We start from the raw sequence: 21,298 nt of genomic DNA on the forward strand, positions 1-21,298 counted from the left end.
GGTAGAAAGATAAAAAGAGGAATTCAGAGGGAAAATGATGAGCAACATGGAATGGTGGAAATACTGGAGAATTTGTAGTTCAAAGGACAGGTTAAAGGTCCACCTCTGTCGTCTATAAGCTATAGTACCTTGGGAAATTAAATAAAGTTGGTTTTCTCACCTAATCCCACAGGGATGTTTTAAAGATTAAATGAGTTTGTGCAGAAGGCTAGCACATGCTAGAACACAGTAGGCAGCAAATATATAATAGTTTTTATAGCACTCTTAGATTACTAATTTGGGGATAACGCTATTTACCACACAGGGTGATCACGAGAATTAGATGAGTTTCTCCACAGATGGAGCTTACCTTTCTGTACCAGTCAAGCTCCTGGATGGATCTCTTTGTTCTTGGTTAAGCCTTCATGGAAACATTAATTCATTTATAAAATCCTGCTTGCAGAATTTATGCCTCCCCATAAGGCGTTCTATCTATCCGCTCCAATGCACTTTCTGTATCATTTGTAATAAACAAGTTTTATTTTTATAATCTGACCCAAATAATAAGAAATGTTGCTTGGAGGGAAAAAGAAATCCCACTTTCTTGGGAAATTCGGCCACAAGGGGGAAGTAGAAGAATTTGTTCCGGAAATCTAGCAGAGTTTTTCTTTGTTTAATTTCTCCTCCCTTTTTCCCCTTATTTCCTCAGTTCTGTTTGGCATCTTGTACTTATCTTACAGGCTTCCTGATTCTAAAAATATCTTCAGAGGCCCTATACTTGGAAAGTTTATCAAAGTCAACCACCTTTTGATATCAGAGTGATGTTTGCAGGACGAGGTAAATGGTGCCTTGCTGGCAATGATGCCTTCGATTCCCGGTCTGTCCTTATGGATTGTAAAGCAATAAGTGCTCACTGCAGCACTGTCCTAGTGCAGTTAATCACTGAGAGGAATTATCTATGGTCACAGTAAGATGGTTGTGTCAGAGCCAGTACGACATCACCTACATGGGAAGAGGTGCTTTGCAGGTCCTGCTCTCTCGGGGAATTACTCATTTAGATTGCCTGCTGTTAGCTTATAGGATTTCTCTGGAATCTACCTGCTTTGTTGCTCTTTCTTTCCAATAACTAGGGGCTCTTTTTTTTTTTTTTAATGCATTCTCTTTGTCTGTACTTGATTAAAATTCAAGCTTTAGGCTATGCAGATTTAATCAATTGTTTTCAAGGTTACTTATGTTGTTTGATAAGTATGTGTGGTGGCCAGGTATATCATATAGTCTTGAAGGTGCTGGTTATGGCACCGAATAAGGCAAGGGCTCTGCTCCTAAGGAAACTACAGTGTGATAGGTCATTTTTTTCCTGCTAATATTCAAGTTGTATGGATATCTTTATATTCTAAAACCTTTTGGTTCTCATTTCATACCGAATTAAGTCCCAATCTCACACAATGTAAAGATGTATAGCTTAGGTGCCTTGTAGGAAGAGGGTGCGCGCAACCACTTACAAATTTAAGGAACGAATGTGTGTGGGGGAAGGCTAAAGAGAAATTCAAAATTGATGGCAAAACTTAGCTTAGCTTCTGTCCCTGAACTGGGAAAGAGCAGCAGCCTCAGGAGAGGGTCACCCCCATAGAGGATGAGCACTTTGGTAGTTAAATGACTGGGATTCAGCTGCAAAGTGGGGAGCTAAGAAAACAAATGTCCCAATATATGCCTTATAATCTCCCTCTGGGACATCCACTAGTAGAATTCAAAAGGAAGTCAGATGCTTAGAGAACATGGTACATGTGGACCCCAAAGTTCAGACTCCTGGAACCCAGAACAGGGTGGATTCAGGAGGAAAACGCATCAAGAATATCCAGCATGAAGGCCCCTCCCAATCTAACCCAAATTAACTTGCCATTTATTATGGTTCTATCCTTACATTTCTATCTGCTACTATCCCAATACTTATAGATAATAGATAATTTTGGAAATAAAATTCTCTTTAATAGAAAGAATTCAACACTAAATTAATAAATATTTTTGGAGGGCATATTATGTACCAGACATATTTCTAGCAGCTAGATGTGGCTTCTACCCTTCAGGAGTTTATATTTGAGTGACATCATCACAAAGAGGGTACAGTACAGTGTGTGATCAGAGAAAGACACATTAGGGGTAAGTAACATGTAATTAGGGGGATTCAGAGAGGTTTCCCAAATATAATAATGGCTAAGTTTATTTGTGGAAGATGACAAAAGAGAAAAGAGACTGGAAAAGTATGATCCAGACAGAAATGAAGGTGTGAGCAAGGACCTGGACATAAGAGCAAAACAGCCCATTTTGTGGAGCTGCAGACAGTGCATACTGGTAATGTGCTAAAGGGACAGGCGCTGTGTGCAAGGTAAGCAGAGGCAGAGCACGAAGCCCTGGAAGACATGCTGGAGATCTTCAGAGTTAGCTGGACAGTTAGGTAGTCAGGGCCAGGGTCCCCAGCAAGTCAGAGTCAGGACAGCTAAGATCTGAAGTCCTCTGATCTATGCTTGCTCACTGGGTGGTTCCATTACCAGTTCACCGGGACTGAAGCAACTGGGATTAAAATTGGTCCAAATGCTATCTTGGTGCTTTTTGCCATTACCAGTAGGTCACTGCTAACTGAGCATCCCTGAAATTTAATTCCTGTGCCAAGAAAGACCTCCTCGGTGTATGGCACTGCCTTGGGCAGCAGCTATCAGAGCATCACAGGTGGAGGTGAAGTCTTTCTCCTACCCACCACCTCCTACTGCCCCCTGCCGCTACCCCAGAGCTGAAATCAGACTGCCTACATTTACATGTGGGCTCTGACTTAAACTAGTTTTACATTTCTTCCAATTTCCTTGAAGCTCATTTTCCTCATCTGTGAAATCTCGAGAATTTTAATTTGTGAATTGAAAATTCACTACCGGTTCTTTAAAGACGAAGCGAGACAATTAAAAAATTAAAAAAAAAAAGTTTTATGACTTGTAAGTGCACTGCCGCCTGAAGCTCCTGCAGTCTGACCTCGAAGCAGGTGCCTCTGGTTCTTAGTACAAGGATAGAAAGAGCCTTTCTGGGCTGATGTCCAGAGTATTGGGAGGAGGTTGGGAGGTTGGCAGGGAGGGAAGTAAGACAACTTAAGGTGCTGATTAAGTAGCAGGGGTGAAACCCTGGGGGACCAGCCCTGGGTCAAATCCAGCTGTTGTATTATGCGATGGTTCTACCCCCTTGAGAAACACTGCAACTCCCTGCTTTTTAGTATTGTAGCCGATGGGACTGTCGTGGTTGCCAGGTTATAGGAGAATAGCACCTACATGGGTTGTTTCTCAAATGGATATTGACCCACATCCGGAAGTCCATGCTTCTGTTTCTGCAGAGGAAAGTTGAGTAGGTTGCACCCACTCCTGGGACTCTCAGGAGGTCTAAGCACAGATGCCACTGGGATCCTTGTTTCCCTCTTTGGTGCCGAAGCTGAGAGGGCTGACAGCTAGGGTCAGTGCCAGGATTATATGGCACTTAGCATGCATCTTAGACCCCAGACTGATCTTGAATATGCTAAACCTGGTCCTAATGACAGTCTGGGATGCCACCATCTCCAGAGAAAGTCTGATGACTTTTCTGAGTTGGAAGCAAGAGGATTAATATCAGTTCAGAACCGGGTTTGAGGCTGGGGGAGGGGGTGACAAGAGCAGGTAAATGGGTAGGTGAAGAATGGAAGAACTGGGGCCCTAATGATGCACACGACTGGGAAGCCATGGTCACAGGCAGGCCAAGCAAGCACACGGGAAAGTGGTCCAGGTGAAAGCCAGACTGGAATGCTGTTTCCCTCCCACATACCTTTCATAAGGTCTCTGGGAACCGAAGGCCATGCAGGCTGGCACATTTCACGTGACTACAGTCTAGATCCATGCTTGAATCTTGGCTCTGTTGGGTAAGCAAGTAATTTCACTTCTTTAACACTCATTTTCCCGACCAGTAAATACAACAATATCTAAAATGTAGCTGCCTCTAAAGGTTTTATGAAGTTCAAATAATATCTATCTACTAATAATTTTTTATTGAATGTATGATGTTATAAGAATCTAGCACATGTATGTAGAAACTATATATACACCAAATATATGCTTGCCAATTTTAATTTTTAAAGACTATTCATTAACTGAAAAGGGCAGTAATAACATTATAAGATAAAGCTTGTTTTGGTCATTTTTTTTCCTATTTAAAAAAACCGTAGAATCCACCCAATGTTTACTTGTATCATAATTCCAGATAAGGGAGCCTAAATTTTCATTTTTCATTTTGTGGTTTTATTATTGCACAGATCTGGTCTCCTAATAATGCATCCTGTAAATGTTCGATTTTCCTTCACCATGTTGAAATCCAAACAGCAGGGGAAGTGAGGCAGTAAAGCTCAGGTCCATGTGAAACATGACAAATTTTTTTAAATTCTGGCTGTAGAAAATATAGTTTTTATTTCTGACTAATTCTGACCGTCTTCTTCATCTGCCAGTGCATAAACCTGAAATTGGTTTCTACAGATATTCCAGAGGCAGGTCTTTGCTCATTCATTCTTTCACTTACTCATTACATAGGAATCTACTAACTTTACCCCTTAGGAATCTACTAACTTTACCCCTTATGAGTGAGGCACTGAGCTGGTTGCTGGTAATACAACAACTACACATGGTTTCTGGGCACAAAGAGCCCAGGTTCCAGCAGAAGAGATCTCGACAAGGAAGAAGGAAGTTGTGATGCAGAACGATATCAGAAATGGAAGCTCAGGGCAATCTGAGAGCAGAGTTTCTCGCTCTCATTAATTTTTTTTTTTTTACAGCAAAACTGTGACAATTTGACTGCATTTGAAAATTTCTCAAAGAACTCCAAAATGTGCCTGACAGAGAAAGAAATGCCTTATATATACAAGGAACTATGTATACAGAAATATAAAAGTCCTTAACATCAGAAATCAAGACAGAAAAAAAAAAGAAGTCACGACAGAATTGAAAATTTGTTTCAACACTGTACTACCAATATATTTTCTTGAGTCATAATTAGGGGCTTCGTTTGTTTATTCCTTATTTCCATGAAATGTCTTTCTTCCCACCCCCACCCTTCCCCAGTAATATCTTTGGGGTTTTCATTTTCTGAGTCATTTAGAAATAACATTCACAATTTACTTTTTGGGATGATTTCATAGAAGACAAAATTTGATGTAATCACTGGGACAAAACAGTGTCCTTGGTATTCGTTGTAAAGTGCCTTATAATAACTAATTTGTATATCTAAGAACTTTCTTAAATATACCATTAAATCAGTAATATTTTAGATATTTTCTTTATTAATTTTTCCATTTCATTTATTCATTCATCAAGATTTATTGGCATAGCCACTCTGTGTGAGACTTCTGCTAGGAAAATAAAATATATATATATATATATATATATATATATATATATATATATACGTCTTCAAGTAATTTATAGTCTTGTGGCATAAACGGACATATTCACTAAAAATAGCATTTATAGATTGTTACTGTTGGCCCTGGCATCCTTACTTACAGATATTTTTAAAAAATAACTCCTCATCCAACTATTTTTGAGAATTTTTGGCTTAAACTAGGAGAGGAAACTTTACCTTCGCTGAGTGCTAAATGAACTAAATGGCTCGTTAAAAAAATAGTAATAAGGTAATGAGAGAATATTCAGAGCTCCAGAAATAAATATTAGTCAAATGAATTTGTCAAAAACTACACTCAGTATATGATAATCAGGTATTACATAGGAGCAGGAAAGACTTCTGCTTTAGGAAATGGAGGATTAAAAAAATTGTCACCAGGGAAGTTAACTTACAACTTTTCTCTGTTGAGGCACTGATACTCAGGCTTTCCTAGCTTGTAACAGAAATCTAGAAATAAGGTTTTTTTGTGTGTGTGTTTTTAAAATATATATATATATATATGTACAATATCTCACAGTCTTGTTTCTTTCTGGGTTGTTAATTACATAAATTATTTCTTGAAATGGAATTGCCCAAACCCTGAGGTACCATGTTCTTCTAGTTTCAATTTTGTGGTATAGCTTTATAGTTAAGAAAGGGGCTATGTGGCAGATGGCCAAAAAGTCACTGGGGCCTGCAAAGTTCAATTGCTTGAGAGTCCCCTGGCACAGCAGCTTAAAAGAGGAAAATAGGCTTATACTGAAAATAAAAGAAACTGATAGAAATACCACATCCCTAGTGTTCCAAAATAGGTGCCTACCTAACTCCATAACATGTGCAAGTCCTCTGAGACCTGTCAAAGCTGAGCTTCTTCACTTTTCTTACTTTAAGACTCCTTAAATATTTCTAAACATTATATAGGTTAAAGCACAGCACCTAAACAAAACAAAACAAAACACCCAGATGACCACATATATTTCTCATAATATGTGTTCTGTCCTAAGTCCTGGCTCATATAGCCATTGGGATTTCCTGTGATAAGAGTAATAAAAGTGTCTTTTAGTATGTTAAAAAATGAGTTTTGGAAAGCCCTTCTGTGACTTCTGCATAAGGATGCTCGTTGTCAGGGGAACCAACTACAAGATTAGAGAATCTGACCCTTCAGGTACCTGACCCCACATCCATTCCCAGTCTCCTCCAGGGAAGAGAGAGAAGTGATTGAGTAATGATTTACTCAATCATGCCTTTATAATGAATCCTTCATAGAACCCCCAAATGACAGGGTTTTAGAGAGCTTCCAGGTTGGTGGACAGGTGGAGGTGTGGGTACAGGGGCTCCCTCAGAGATAGCATGGAAGTTTCCAGCTTCCAGTAAACAGATTTCCTGCTTCCAGTAAACAGATATTCTGAGCTCTGTCAGCCATTCTGCCCAATCAATTGAGCCAAAGGAAGAGGTCTTGGGAACCTCTGATTTTTAGCCAGTTGGTCTGAAGTATAGGTAACAATTTGGACTGGCAACTGTCATCTGAAGTAGAGAGGTAGGTGAGTCTTATAGGAGTGACCCCTTAAACTGTGGAATCTGACATGACCTCTGGGTAGATGGGATCAGAATTGAGTAGAATTGTAGGACACCCCATGGGTGTCCAGAGAATTGTTTGGGAGGTGGGGAGAACTTCCCACCCATGAACTGGAATTGGGATCTGGACACTTTTAGAATCCAAATCACTTAATACCTTTTAAGGCATGCACATAAATTATTGTCACTTTTAAGCCTTCCCTCATCAGCTCCCTTCAGAATTAAGTCTTCCTGTAATAACGGACTCCCCATGCTGGGTGTAGCTTACCCCTCCAGTGCAGTGTCTGCTCTGTGTTGCTTGCTGCTATCGAAGCACTAATTGTTGGTATGGTTCCTAAGGGAACAGGTGCATGAGAAAGACACAGAATTAGTTAGGCTTATGTTACAATTGTTAAATTATTTAGATCTGTGGGGGTTTTGTGTTTTATTCACTTAATGTCTAGATGTCTTTAAGATGCTTATGATAAGAAGTGGACGACTACAAGGCTAGTTTCCAGACCATGTTGATGACATCAAGTATCCTGGGACAACTCCCAGTTCACAGAAAAGTCACAAATAATATATTCACCCAGGAAATCTCTACACATAATTTAAAACTCATTTTTACTAGAAAACGTACTCCAATTATGGGACATGTCTTTATAATAATAATTACAAGTATTTGCCAAATTATAATATTGTTTGCAAGCAGTTGTTAAAAAGAATAGCAGGTTAACATCGGTCTCCTAATGAGTTGTTCTTACGTCTAGGATATATTAAAATAGGTTGGTTGGTGAGATCTCTATGGGAAGTATTTGGTTACCCCTTTTTGATTCAAACAGATTTGGCCATATTTGCAGCATAGCACTTTTCTAAATGTACTTCTAAATATGAGATTTCTTTCCAAGATGATTTTTGAAAGTGATCTGGAAGACAGTGTCAGACAATTTTTCATTTGCTTGTTTGATTGTTCTTTTTATTGTTTTGCTCCTAGTCAAGACATTTCTCTTTTTAGCTCCAAAACTTCTGATGATTTGCCTTCAAAATTTGCATGATTGGCTTTTAAATGTTGCTGAAAGAGAGTTTCATGTGGTAATTGTTCAGTTTCTTTTTTCACACAACAGATACTGAAATTTAGACTAATTTGCATCTCCCCAATAATAAAGCCCATACTTTAAATAAACATCTAAGTACATCTCATGGCTTTTATATTGATGACTGCTGCTTAGTACTGAGTCACAAACTGTGGCAGAGAAGCGCTGTCATCTGAGTTACTTTGTTTCTTTGGGAAGCCACAGGGACTAGACAAAAGTTCCAAGTTTCCTAATCTGTTGCAAATAAAATGTTCTACTCTGTGAGTTTTCATGATGAAAACATGAGGCTGGCCCCTGACAGCAGTAAGGAGCTGCTGACTCTGTATATGTGGCAGGTATGTCGTGGAACATCCTAAAAATATGGAATACAAACTTTAGCCCCAATTCTAAGTAAAATATAAACTTCTTGAAAGTGTACCATGCTTATCCTGCACCTTCACTTATGGTCCAGCACACCACATACTAAGTGGGAGTAGAAGCTGGTTTACTTTCCTACCCCAATCTGGCCCTCACCACAGGGAATTTCTCAAACTGAAATTTAAGGGATTTTTTTTTCTTAGGTATAACTCATATAAGATCACTCTGCTACTTCAAATGCTTACAAGGGGTTCTGATACCTCTGTTGACCTCCAGAATGTAAGTCAAAACTCTGGAACCTGGTTTCCCAAATTTGGGAGGGCCTATACGAATTGGTTTGCACCTGCCTCTGCAGCCTCAGAAGTTACCATTTATTTCCTCATGGACGTTCTGCACTTCTCTCAGTTGCCTGAACTTGTCATTTTCTTTCCTTTGGATCCTTGTCTGAGTTGTTCCCACCGGATGAATCACTAAACCCATAACTTCACACTCTTCTCCTTTCTTGGTTAATTCTTTACCCTTCATTCCTGGAAAGGTTTACCCAACTTCCCAAATTTAGGTCAGCTTCTCTCAGACATGAATGTACGAACATAAACTCTACTTCCTTGTTATACTACTTATGGCGTCATTTTTATTTTCTGGTTGTTCCTCCTGTGAACTTCCAAAGGCAGAGAGATGAACTCTATCTTTTTTTTTCTGCTTTATTTTTAGGCTTTAACCAAATACCCTGCACATGATTGGGATTCAGTAAGTATTAGTTGAAGTAACTATAATAGGCAACCACCAGTCAAGAATTAGCCAAGAGTCAACTTTAATTTTTTTAAAGATTTTTATTTATTTATTCATGAGAGGCACAGAGAGAGAGAGAGACAAAGACGCAGGCAGAGGGAGGAGAAATAGGCTTCATGCAGGGAGCCCTTGTGGAACTTGATCCTGGGACTCCAGCATCATGCCCTAAGCCAAAGGCAGAAGCTCAATCCCTGAGCCACCCAGGTGTCCCAAGAGTCAACTTTAGAAGTGGAACTGTCAATCTCACCCAAGGCTTTAACTTTAATAGTCTGCTTTTCATTCTATAATCTGTCCCTCTTCCTCTTCTCCCATCCAAGTGGGATGAAAATGTACGCATCATTAGAGGCTCACAACAGGACACTGATATGTGGTAGATTGGACAGGAGGTATTCATCTTTCCTGATACACATGCACATTCCACAAAGGGCTTTTATGGTACTTCTTACCCTGTATTATAATCATACATCTCCCCAATAGTCAGTCAGTATTTTAAGGGCAGTAAACTTGTCTAGTTTCTAGTGTTGAGCCCCAATTCTAGCATATATAGTAGTAGAGTCTAGCATCTAGTACATTTAATAAAATGTACTACAACGAAAAATGAAAAATCAATTTTATTAAATGGGAAGCTGTGTCTCAAAAACAGAGAATAATGAAGCACCTGGGTGGCTTATAGTTAAGTGGCTGCCTTTGGCTCAGGTCATGATCTTGGGGTCCTGGGATTGAGTCCCACATTGGTCTCCATGCTCAGCAGGGAGCTGCTTCTCCTTCTCCCTCTGCCCCTCACCCTGCTCATGCTCTCTCTCTCAAATAAATAAAATCTTAAAAAAACAAAGAGTAATGTGTTTGAGGTTCACAACTACTAAATTGTCAAGGCATAAAAGGCTGGGAATCAGAATTTTTGACTCAGAATTTGATTAGAATCAGAATTTTTGATTTTCAAATCATTTAATGGTAATCTGATTCTCCCTATTTTAAAAGATACACCAGATTGTCAAGAACTATACCATAAATTCCATGATTCCCATTTGATAAAAGACACAACCAGTAGGCATACATGGCAGAGACTTCTTTAAAGAAAATGGCTCAGGGCAAAGATAATGTGGAAGAGAAACAAGTAGCCAGGTAGTCTCCTTTCTGAGTTTGGACTTTGGGTTTATCTTCACTATCGTGGACACTTTCATTCCATCTCTTTTTCTCTCTTTTAAGCTAAATACTGAGGTAAAACATATATAAACAGATAAACACAAAAGTGTATGGTTCAATGAATTACCATAAAATGAACACATCAGTATAATCACTCCTCTGGTGAAGAAATTGAAGAATAAGAGTAATAGCACCCAAATGCCTCCTATTGTGCACTTTCTCAATAACCTCCCCTTTCTTCCATCCTATTTTCCAACTTTTTTTTAGATGTGTTCCTAGGATATAAGGCATATAGGGACAAAAATATCACTGTTTCAGGTAAGAAGACTCAATTCAACAAAAGAGGTGATTTTATCCAAACAGATATGAGACAATGTACTAAGAGGCTAGCACAGTGAGCAAAGTATGAAAACTCAAAAAAGGGAAACTCATTGGTGGAGGTGGGGCAAATAAGTCTTTAGACAGGAGGTGACAATTAAAGGGAGTTCTGAAAATTGGCTTCTTGGGTTCGCAAAGGGAAAAAACGTAGATGATCCCAGCCAGAGGGAGACAGGATGGTGGTGAGAGAAAAAGGAGTGGCTGTTTGTGAAAAGGCTGGTTAGGGCAACAGGTATCAAAATTGGCTGTGAATCAGAATCCCTTGTCATGCTGTTTATGGGCCACACTCTAGGTCTGGAGGATCCTGTGTACCAGAGTTATAGGAATGAGACCTACTTGTGTGAGTTATTTACAAAGCTTCACAGTTATTTTGGTTTGAAAACATGATTGTGAATCAATGGACTGGAGGCTAGAGTACCTTAGAGAATGTGAAGTATTATGTATATGGCGGGTCTGAGCAGATTATAGAGAATTTTGAGCATCAAGCTATGTATTTTGGCTGAAGCCTTTAGTCTAGTGTTTTCTAAATTCCCCTAGATAAGAATTCCAGGCAGCCTAGTAAAAAGTCAACTTTTGCTGACTTGGCTCCAGTGATAACCAACAAAGGAGATGTCCTTGTCCCCCACCCTCCCTTCCTTTTTCTCCTTCCCCCCTTCCCTCCTGTCTTCTGTCCTTCCTTCCTTCCTTCCTTCCTTCCTTCCTTCCTTCCTTCCTTCCTTCTCTGTTTTTCTTTCTTTCCAAAGAATTCAGGTGACTTTAATGATGACACCCAATTGGGAGTCATTTAGATTTTAGTGGAGTCAGACCTGCCATAGAGATACCTTCATACAAATGTACTGGTCGGAGAAAAAGATTTATGTGAGGGAGAGAAGATAGAGGCTCATTCTATCATTTAGGGGCTAGCTTATTAGTAGGGACCTTGGTTAGTGCACTCTTTAAATCTTTTCTGTGAGACTGTCCAATACATAATTGTTACCATGTTACCAATACATGGTAAATAAATGGATGAATTATTAACTTATGAGTTTGGTGAACATGTGTTATTTTCAAGAGCATTTTAACAGGTAAAATGAACAGGACTTGGTGAACAAATTGAATGTGGGGCTGGGAGGGAGAACTGAGCATGACTGCATGACTGGGCAGCATTATTATTTCTAGCATGAAATGGTTGATGGGCGATAACGCCACTCACTGAGCAGGATCAAGTGTTATTTTTTAGATTCAAACTTGAGGAAAATATTGTTTCTTTAAAAAAAAAAGAAACAAAACAAAGTTACCAGCAAATGACTTTATTTGAACATCACAAAATCTCATACATTTCCTTTCCCCTCTTTCTACTTCTATCCAGTCATGGCAACACCCCTAACACCAATCTTAACTCACACAAGTGATGCATACTGGCATGGGGTACGGATTATGCATTTAAGGTCCACACCTTAGACTGACAAAGCCAATTTTCACACCTGTCAGAGCCTCTCTCTCCCCTTTGCTCCGCTCTCCCTTCTTGCTCAGAGCAACTATTTTTTTTTTTCCTCCACAACACTTTAATACATAAGAGAGAGAGAGCGAGCATGCCTGGATGAAATGATGGCTGTCTGATTTTCTTACAATAACTGCTGCAAAATCCTGAGTGAGTGGTGTAACTTGGTGCTAGAGTTTGAAACAGAAGGGCAAAACTCTAATTGAATGTAATCTTCAAATAACCAGAGTCATAAAAGAGAAATAGAGGTGGAACTTCATCGCAGTTCCATTTGAGAACTCGTGTAGCTGCTCAATTGGAGAGCACCACATAACAATTACCTGTATATTAACAGATCATAGGTGAGTCTTGATTTTTCACCTCAGTGAACAGTTTTCTGGCAATAAAACAAGGAGTACTTTCTTTCCTTATTAAGGTAAAACTGCCACTGGGCTTCATTTAATAAGAATTAACTGTGAATAAATTACAGCATCAAATTATGCACCATGACATGACTTGGTGTGAAAAATCTAGGCAGCTGCAAGACTCCTCGAAGTTAATTCAAGCTGAGCTCAGTAGAAAAACCGTTAATTACTTCCTGGAACCTGTGGATCTATTTTCAGTTCCTGGTGCCACTGGGATCACAGTTTAGATGAATTACCAGCAAATTCTAATGAAAGGCAGCAGTGGGAATGGGCCCACTGAAACGGGGGTCAAAATTTTTTATTCTTGGATTTGCCTCTGGCTTTTATTATCAAGTATCTCTACAAATTGGTTTGAGAAATCACAGCTGGATTTAGAAGACTCTACATTTTATATTTGGAAGGAAACATAGAATCATCTAGTTCTACCTCCTACAGAGAACAAACTTCCCTTCCTTGTCATTTCTGAGAGATGGTGAGCCTCTACTTATAATAGCTCTGTGACCAGGGCTCATTACCTCCCAAAGCAGCATATTCTTCTGATAGAACAAAGTTTTGGAAATTATAGTCAAAATCTAGCTGATCTTAACAGTCTTTCTACATCTAGTTCTGGGAATTGGAACAGTTTCCCAAATTTGCCTGATTAAGATCACATGGCACTCGCTAAACCTACAGATCACCTAGTCTTTTCCCCAGGAAATTCTGAACCCAAAAGTCTGAGTTTGGCTCTAGGGAATCAGCATTTCTATCACACACATCAGATGATTATTACTTTCAGGTAAGATCAAGAAACACTCCTCCAACCACTTATAAGACATGAATGTACATGTAAGAATTACCTGGCACCTTGTTAAAATGCAGATTCTCACTTAATGAATCTGGGATGAGATCTGAGTTTCTGCATTTCTATTGAGTTCTCAGGTGAGCCAATACTGTTGGTCAGCAAACCACATGTTGAATATCGAGACTCCTATCTCCAGGCTGTAAGCCCCTATTACTTAATTTCTCATACAGTATGGATATGCCAAGGTCTCTCTACTCTTCATCATCTTGGTTATTTTCTCCTGGCTCCATTTTGTTTTGCTAATGTCTCTCATAAAATGCGATGTATACAATCTAATATGCTTCTCCTACTGTGCTTTGAAATTGGCACTCTAGTGTTCTTCCAATAATTTAATCCAACTTTCACTAAATTTGTAGGTTCGTATTAATTTTGTGATCTGCTGAATCTTTAACTTCCTTGCTTAAACTACTGCTACGTATGGTCTTCTGGAAGCCAACTTGATTTTACTTTGATGGATGAATACTAAATTTTGTTACTGTTGAATTTCCCATTTCTTTTATTCTTTTTGAGAAAAAAATTGAATCTTGATTGTGTTACCTAGGATAGTAGATATCCCTTCCAACTTTATTTAATCTACTTCTTAGTTCTTCATGGGTTTTTTTGGAATGTTGAAAACAAGAGAATTTTCTGACATGTTAATGGAGTGGACTATTATAAAGTGACGAGTTGCTAATCTGTATACTTCTAGTGTGGCTTTTAAACAAGAGGAACTCTACCTAAAGTTACTATCAGCCAGTCATTGTTTTCTAAGAGGGGCTCTATTGGTATTTCAGCGATGATAATTCTGTTGTATGAGATGCTTTACATATCGTTATTCATTTAGCATCCCTTAACACTAGCCTCTAAATGCAAATAATACTTCCTGGACATATTTCCAAATACCCACAGGGTACAGTACTTTCCCTGATGGAGAATTGTCCAGCATGTATTTTACCTTCTTTCCAGAGTATATTGTGAGAGACTTTATTTAATACTTTTCTCTATGTTGAACTGAGACCATTCCTTCTGTAAAAACTAAGACCACTGCTCCCACGGAATTTAACCATAATTAAATTCTAAGGGACTAAGAACTGAGACCACTCATGTCAATATGATTCAATTCTTTTCTCAAGAAATTTTTAACCAAGGAGATAAACCTGACACGCAGTAAATAATTCTTTTTTTTTTTTTTTTTGCTTGAAGAAATTTTTATAAACCAAACTATCTAGGTGAATGATGTGGACAAAAGTTCATCACCTAGACACAGTTTGCTAATCAGAGCAACAGGTTATCAAGGCTTGCTTTAAGATTCTTGGCCCGATGGTACAGCAATACTAAAGGATACATCATAAATGTTTTCCCCAGTTCGTTTACTATCTTAAAAGACCTGCCTTAAGCCACTTTACCCCAGACTCCAAAATTCAAGACTTTCCAAAACTTTTCCCTTTTGAGACATATTTAAAATTATCAAATAATGATGTCCTCTGCTTTGGTAAGTTTAATAAACTCAGTTTTGTTGGGTTAACAGGCTTCTCTGGTGATCTTTGTTAGGGTGCTGCACTGTTTATTCATAAAGGCTTTAAAATATTTCTAGTGGTGAGCTTTTGATATCTTGATTTGTAAGTCCTCAGAAGCTGAGTACCGACTTCAACCTTGTTTAATGATTGATATGTAATTTGAAGTCTTTCAGGAAAAGAAGAAAAGACATGGAAAAAGAGAAAAGGGGTAATGATGAAGATCACAGAAAAGAAAGGATCAAGAAAAGGAAGAGAAGGGGGATGGAGAGGAAAATGAAGAAGACAAAAGGAAATAATGGGGAGGGGACACCATGGGAAGTATCTGACAGCAAAGAATAATGAAGAAAAACAAAAAAAGATATGACTATCTTTTCCCTCCTTGTTTTCATCATGGAAAATAGGTTGTGTCTCTTTGTTGTTTTCTGTCAGCATGATTTAAGCTACAAACATGGACAAGGAGAAGAAAGACGAGTATAATCAGGCATAGGGGATGATGCCAGGACATGAGTGAACACTTCATTCATTCTGTAGACAAGGAACTCTCCTTTCCAGAGATGGCTCCTCCCACCCAAAACGGGTGACTAATGTTCAGGACTTGAGTAGGTTGGGACTCCTAAAATCTGACACATAATGAATTTTACATAATATTTATCAATCTATCCTACAATTAATTGAGATTCATTCTTTATGATTTTTCCTAGCCAACCTCTGTGGGTTTTTTAGCATTCTTTGTGATTTTTCCTAGCCAACTTCTGTGGGTTTTTTAGTTTTTGTTTATTAAACATTTTGTATTTAGATCCACACTACTGAAATCTATTCATGATCTTTTTAGTAAATAGAGGTATTTACCTCTTTCTAGATCTTTTATACATTTCCCTATAATAGAAATATTTTAAAAATTATTGCTTGTTTTATTTATTTATTTATTTATTTATTTATTTATTTATTTATTTATTTAAAGATTTTTTTTTTTTTTTTTTATTCATGAGAGATACACACAGAAAGAGGCAGAGACATGGGCAGAGGCAGAAGCAGCCTCCATGCAGGGAGCCTGATGTGGGACTCGATCCTGGAACTCTGGGATCACATTCTGAGCCGAAGGCAGACACTCAACCACTGAGCCATCCAGGCATCCCTGCTTGTTATATTTAAAAAACATTTTCAAATGTCTTAAACTCTGAAAGTGTAAACTGCCTAATTATGTATAAATTGGATGCTTCTAATAATTAAATTTATGCAATAGTGTATGGCCCAACATGTTTTGTTAGGAAGTAGAAATAGCATGAATAGATATAAACAACCTTGAAAATAAAATTTTTCTAATGAGCAGTTTAGACTTTTCTATAATTTTCTACAATACAGCATAATATTCCACTTATGGGTCTTTTATTTTTCTGGACACAGGACAGTCAAACATTCATTCTCCATTGGCTGAGAATATGTTCTCTCATTCTTGCTAAGCCATTATATTGTAGAGTATAATACTCCCCCTTACAGAATCCAGAGTGAATTCTAATAACTTCTTAAAACTTGTTCTTTTTTTATTTAAAATGTTTCATTTGTTGAATATGGAACATAGAATGGAGGTGAAGAAATGAGTTTCAGTAGAAAACCAGTTTGTTAATCTAAGCAAACTTGGTTTAACAACTTCATAAGACCAAAAAGCCACAAATTAAACTTCCCCCATTGCATGAATTTTAAACTAAATGAGCCTTTATAAAGCAACCAAGAGTGTCTTAAACTTTAGGTCTGGGCTGCGTTGTTGATATTAGGAACTCTTCCAAGAATAGAAAGTCAATAACTAAATGAATGTGAACTGGAAGTAGTTTATATGGATTTCAGAGGGCAACCAAGAGAGGATGCAAGCACAAGATGAGGAAGAAGTAAATGGTGGTGTAAATCCAGGATCATAAACCCCAGGGACACAGGCCAAACTCAAATCCAAGCCAGGCAGACATCTGTTCCAAAAAATTCTATTTTAAATGCGGCAGATATTTTGTGTGACATTATAGATTTGAGAGCAACAGAGGCGACACTGGTAAGAAGTATGAGTAATGACCACAAGCTGAGGCCAGAGACTTAGTATTCCCAGCCCAGCAGAGAAAGTTTAGTCTGTAGTTAGTCAAGCAGAGATATTGCACAGCATTAGTGTAGGTCAAGAAGTTTCAGCATGATGCTCTCACAGGCACCTGGGGTTTTGAACACCTCCAGAAACTCATTCATCAGGCATGGATGGCAGCTGTGAACTATTTTTGAATTTCACTTGCTAAGAAGAAAACTATTAATATATTTTGGTTAGTTTTCATACTGGTTGGGATTTAGCCTGCAGGTGAGCATAGACCATTCCTGGAATGGGGTTAAAGGAGTCATAACTAATATTGAGGGATGTGGGGGGATGTGGGGTCCAGGGTGGCGAGTGATAAAGAGAGGCCAACCTCCTCTTAGGGAATTTCTGGTGGAGAGACCTTCACTCCCTCCTCAGTGTTTAAAATTTTAGGTCAAAAGAGGAATCTGGTAGCAACAGTCAAATATTCTTTGTTGTGATTATTCCCTTGTTATAAACCAGACTGTGATCAGAGCAGTCCTTTATGGTGTTTTGTTAAATTATTCCAACACCATGTAAACTAGGTATTATCAGCTTTTATAGATGAAACAAAATAATGAGGTCTGGAGAGGTAAATGCCTTTCCTTTGACCGACTCCAAGCTCTGCGCTCTCTTCTACACGTCTTCTTTTGGAGACATTCTTTTTATCTCTCCCATATCACACAAAGCATCTGCAGAGACTGACTTGAGAAATTACCCTTGCTAACATAGAGTAATCCGCTGTAATTAGGCAAATTAAGCTCAAATAACGGTCCTTCATTCGTACATATTGATACCCCGAGGAAAGATCATTTCTGAGACTTCTTCCATAAACCTGGCCAATGATTATATATATCATTGCAGAACAGGATAGCAGGGTGCTGTTGTATGATTCCATGCTGATCATAAATAAGTTATAGGAAGTAATTTGTATTTTTATCAGTAAGTGCCATCATCCTAGATGAACAAACAGCAGCAGTCACATTCCCCTCAATCATTATAGCTGCTTGTGGTGTGGTGTTTTTCATAATTCTGACTTTAGGTCTTAATCCAGCACTAACACTTAGCAGACCAGAGCAATATCTCTTCTGTGCTCTGTTTAATGTCCAAACATTAAAATTTTATGAATGACTGCAAATAGATAACAAGTGCCAAGGCAGGCCCCAGTTGCTATTGTTCAGCAGTGTTTGCTCTGCAGCAGTTTTCGGAGCTCTGCAAACATATCTTCCATCTGGCAGCTGGCTATGTTTTCAATTTTTTCTCTGTATAAAGCCCTTAGGCAATGCCATTTCATGCATTTTGCTACTCAGGCTAAGTGAATAGCCTATCAACATCTTCTGATGAAGTCCCATAATCAGTATTATTGATAAAGTAGAGAAAAATTATAAGAATATATTTGAATATTCTTCACTCATTAACAGAATCCATGGGGGGAAAAAACCTTCAAATGCAAAAGTGTATGTTTGGTTAACAAATTAATCTTTTTATTTTCTTCCTTGTTAATAATACGCAGACATCTTCTGCTCTTCCCAGTCTTACAGTTTAGGTATTTCTGCTTACCCTGCATTGCCAGACTCAACTAAAATCTGACGTCAAGCTGGTCAAGTCAACTCCTTCTTTTTCACCATTGACCCAGCCTTGGAATTTGTTTCTTCTTGCAGACTCAGTGTACAGTGTGCTGTGGATGAAATTCTAGTCCATTTGAGCTTTCAGCATTGTACTATCTCCCATTCCTGGTCCCACACACCAGGCTGACTCATTTCACAGATGGACTTCTGCGTTAGATTACCCATCAATCTATTTGTTTATAATATTTACACCTGACCATCTCATTCCAGATGACCCCCCCGCCCCCCACCACAGCAAAAGCCCTGTGTGCATATCTACTATAATTAACTCAAGTAGTTTTTTTGACAGATAGTGTTTAAAAAGAGTTGGTGCAGCTTACGAGGAATAATATGGAATTGGATGTCAAAAGTCTTTGATTCAGTTCCATCTCTAACAGTTTTTTTATATATATATTTTTAATTTATGATAGTCACAGAGAGAGAGAGAGGCAGAGACACAGGCAGAGGGAGAAGCAGGCTCCATGCACCGGGAGCCTGATGTGGGATTCGATCCCGGGTCTCCAGGATCGCGCCCTGGGCCAAAGGTAGGCGCCAAACCGCTGCGCCACCCAGGGATCCCCTCTAGCAGTTTTGTTTTAAGCAACCACCTAGCTAACCCTGGATCTTCGTTTCCACATCTGTAAAATGAGGAAGGGGGAGTTTCAGAGCCTGTTTGGAAGAGGCCCAGAAATTTATCTACTCAGATCTCATCACTGTCCCCCTTAATTCCTGCACTGAAATTCACAAAGGAAATGCATCATACAATGAAAGAGAAAGAAAACAGCCTGGCCAGATCAGCTAAATTTAATCACAAGGTAGGGAGGTGGACTGCCCTGAATTCTATGTTGCTTAGATGACTCTTTAGGTGTCCTTCAGTTCCCAGTAAGTCAATAATTCACTTGCATCTGTTAGGAAAAGATAGTCAAATAATCAATTGATGTAGTTTATAAATTAGTAACTGACCGGTTTTATAGTCAAACTGGTTTTCATAAAATTAATGCAATCATTAATGTGAAGTATCAAAGGTGTTTTTTGTTGTTTTTACGCAATTCTAGCTTCAAAGTTCTATTAGAGCATTCAAAATTCCTTCCGAAGAGCAAAGACAATCTACAACTAAATATCTCCCCCTATTGAATGAATAAAGAAAGCCTCTCTGTCATGTAGGAAACATTAGTTAGGGTCTCAGATATTGGAAGCATTATAAATAGAGGGATAAACAAAGCACTGGTTTTCTGGGAACAAACAAATTTAAAAAGCGGAAGTTCATAATAAGATTAACGCAAATATTTTTTATCTTAAACAGGTTCTTCCTACAATTTTTAAAAGCTAATACAAAAGGATTTTGCACAGAAGTTGAATCAGTCTAGAGTTCATCATGCTACTAACAAAGGTTCACATGCTTATACAAATGGAATTCATAAGAAGGTATTTAAAAAGCCTTACTTTGGCACCTGGGTGGCTCAGCTGGTAAGCATCTGCCTCTTGATTTTGGTTCAGGTCATGATCTGAGGGGCCTGAGACTGAGCCTTGTGCATTCATGTTGGGCTCCACCCTCAGGAGGGCGTCTGTTTATCCCTCTGCCCCTTCCTCTGCTCTTGCTCTCTATCTCTCAAATAAATAAAATATGAAAAAAAATTTTAAATATAAAGCCCCACTTTATTTAGGAGTGTCCAATTTTCCTATGATTAAAGTCTTATCGGTCAAATCTTTTCTAAAAGATGAATTCTTATGTAGAATATATGGAAAATATTATAATGTATAAAGAAGAAATAATCTCAACCTCAGTGAATATTATTTGGGGATTTTTCTTCTATTATTTTCTTCTATTATTTTATGTAGATGCACATACATATTTTGCAAAATAGTATATTATGGGAATATAGTTTTGAATCAAGGTAGTTTTACTTGACCATATGTTATGAGCATTTTCCTATTGCACTAAATATTTAATAAAATTAAAAAGATTAGATTTTATCAGATGAATACATCAAACTTTTTAAACATTTCCCTAAAAGAGATTTTGTTTATCATAATAGTGCTAACCAACATAGGTTTTTACTCTATATAAGATAGTATGAGATGTATACTATTCAAAATGTTTTACAAGCATTAACATGTTTAATTCTCAAAATAAACATGATGTAGGTATTATTTTTCTTTTTTTATGTCTAAGGGAACTGAGTTGTCAAGAAGTTAATAATTATAGCACCCACCTCACCTTCCTCTTAATAAATACATTAATGACATATCTGCTAGCAGATCCATTGATGATATTTGCTAGTAGAGGAGAGTTTATTATGGAATTCTTTTAGCAGGTTCTATCCAATCTGTGTAGAATTGTTCGTGGTAAACAAACATATTTATAGGGAATAGTTCTTGGAATATGTCATATATGCTATGTAATGACAATGAAATTGAACAACTGAATGAGTAGGAAATATCGAAACAGTCCCCTTTGCAAGTGACAGGACTATACACTATTCTTAGAGTATTCATAATGTGACAAGAAAGGACCTGGGGAACTATCCTGATGGTCTCAAACCTCTCCCTGACATCCTTGAGGCTGGTAATTATTTATAAACTTGAAACTGCTATCTCCATATGGAGTAAAATTTTTTATCCATTTAAATCTTATTTTAGCAATCCTATCCTTTAGATAA

This window comes from Vulpes vulpes, chromosome 12 (genome assembly GCF_048418805.1).
Source record: "Vulpes vulpes isolate BD-2025 chromosome 12, VulVul3, whole genome shotgun sequence".
In the NCBI taxonomy this organism is placed as follows: domain Eukaryota; kingdom Metazoa; phylum Chordata; class Mammalia; order Carnivora; family Canidae; genus Vulpes; species Vulpes vulpes.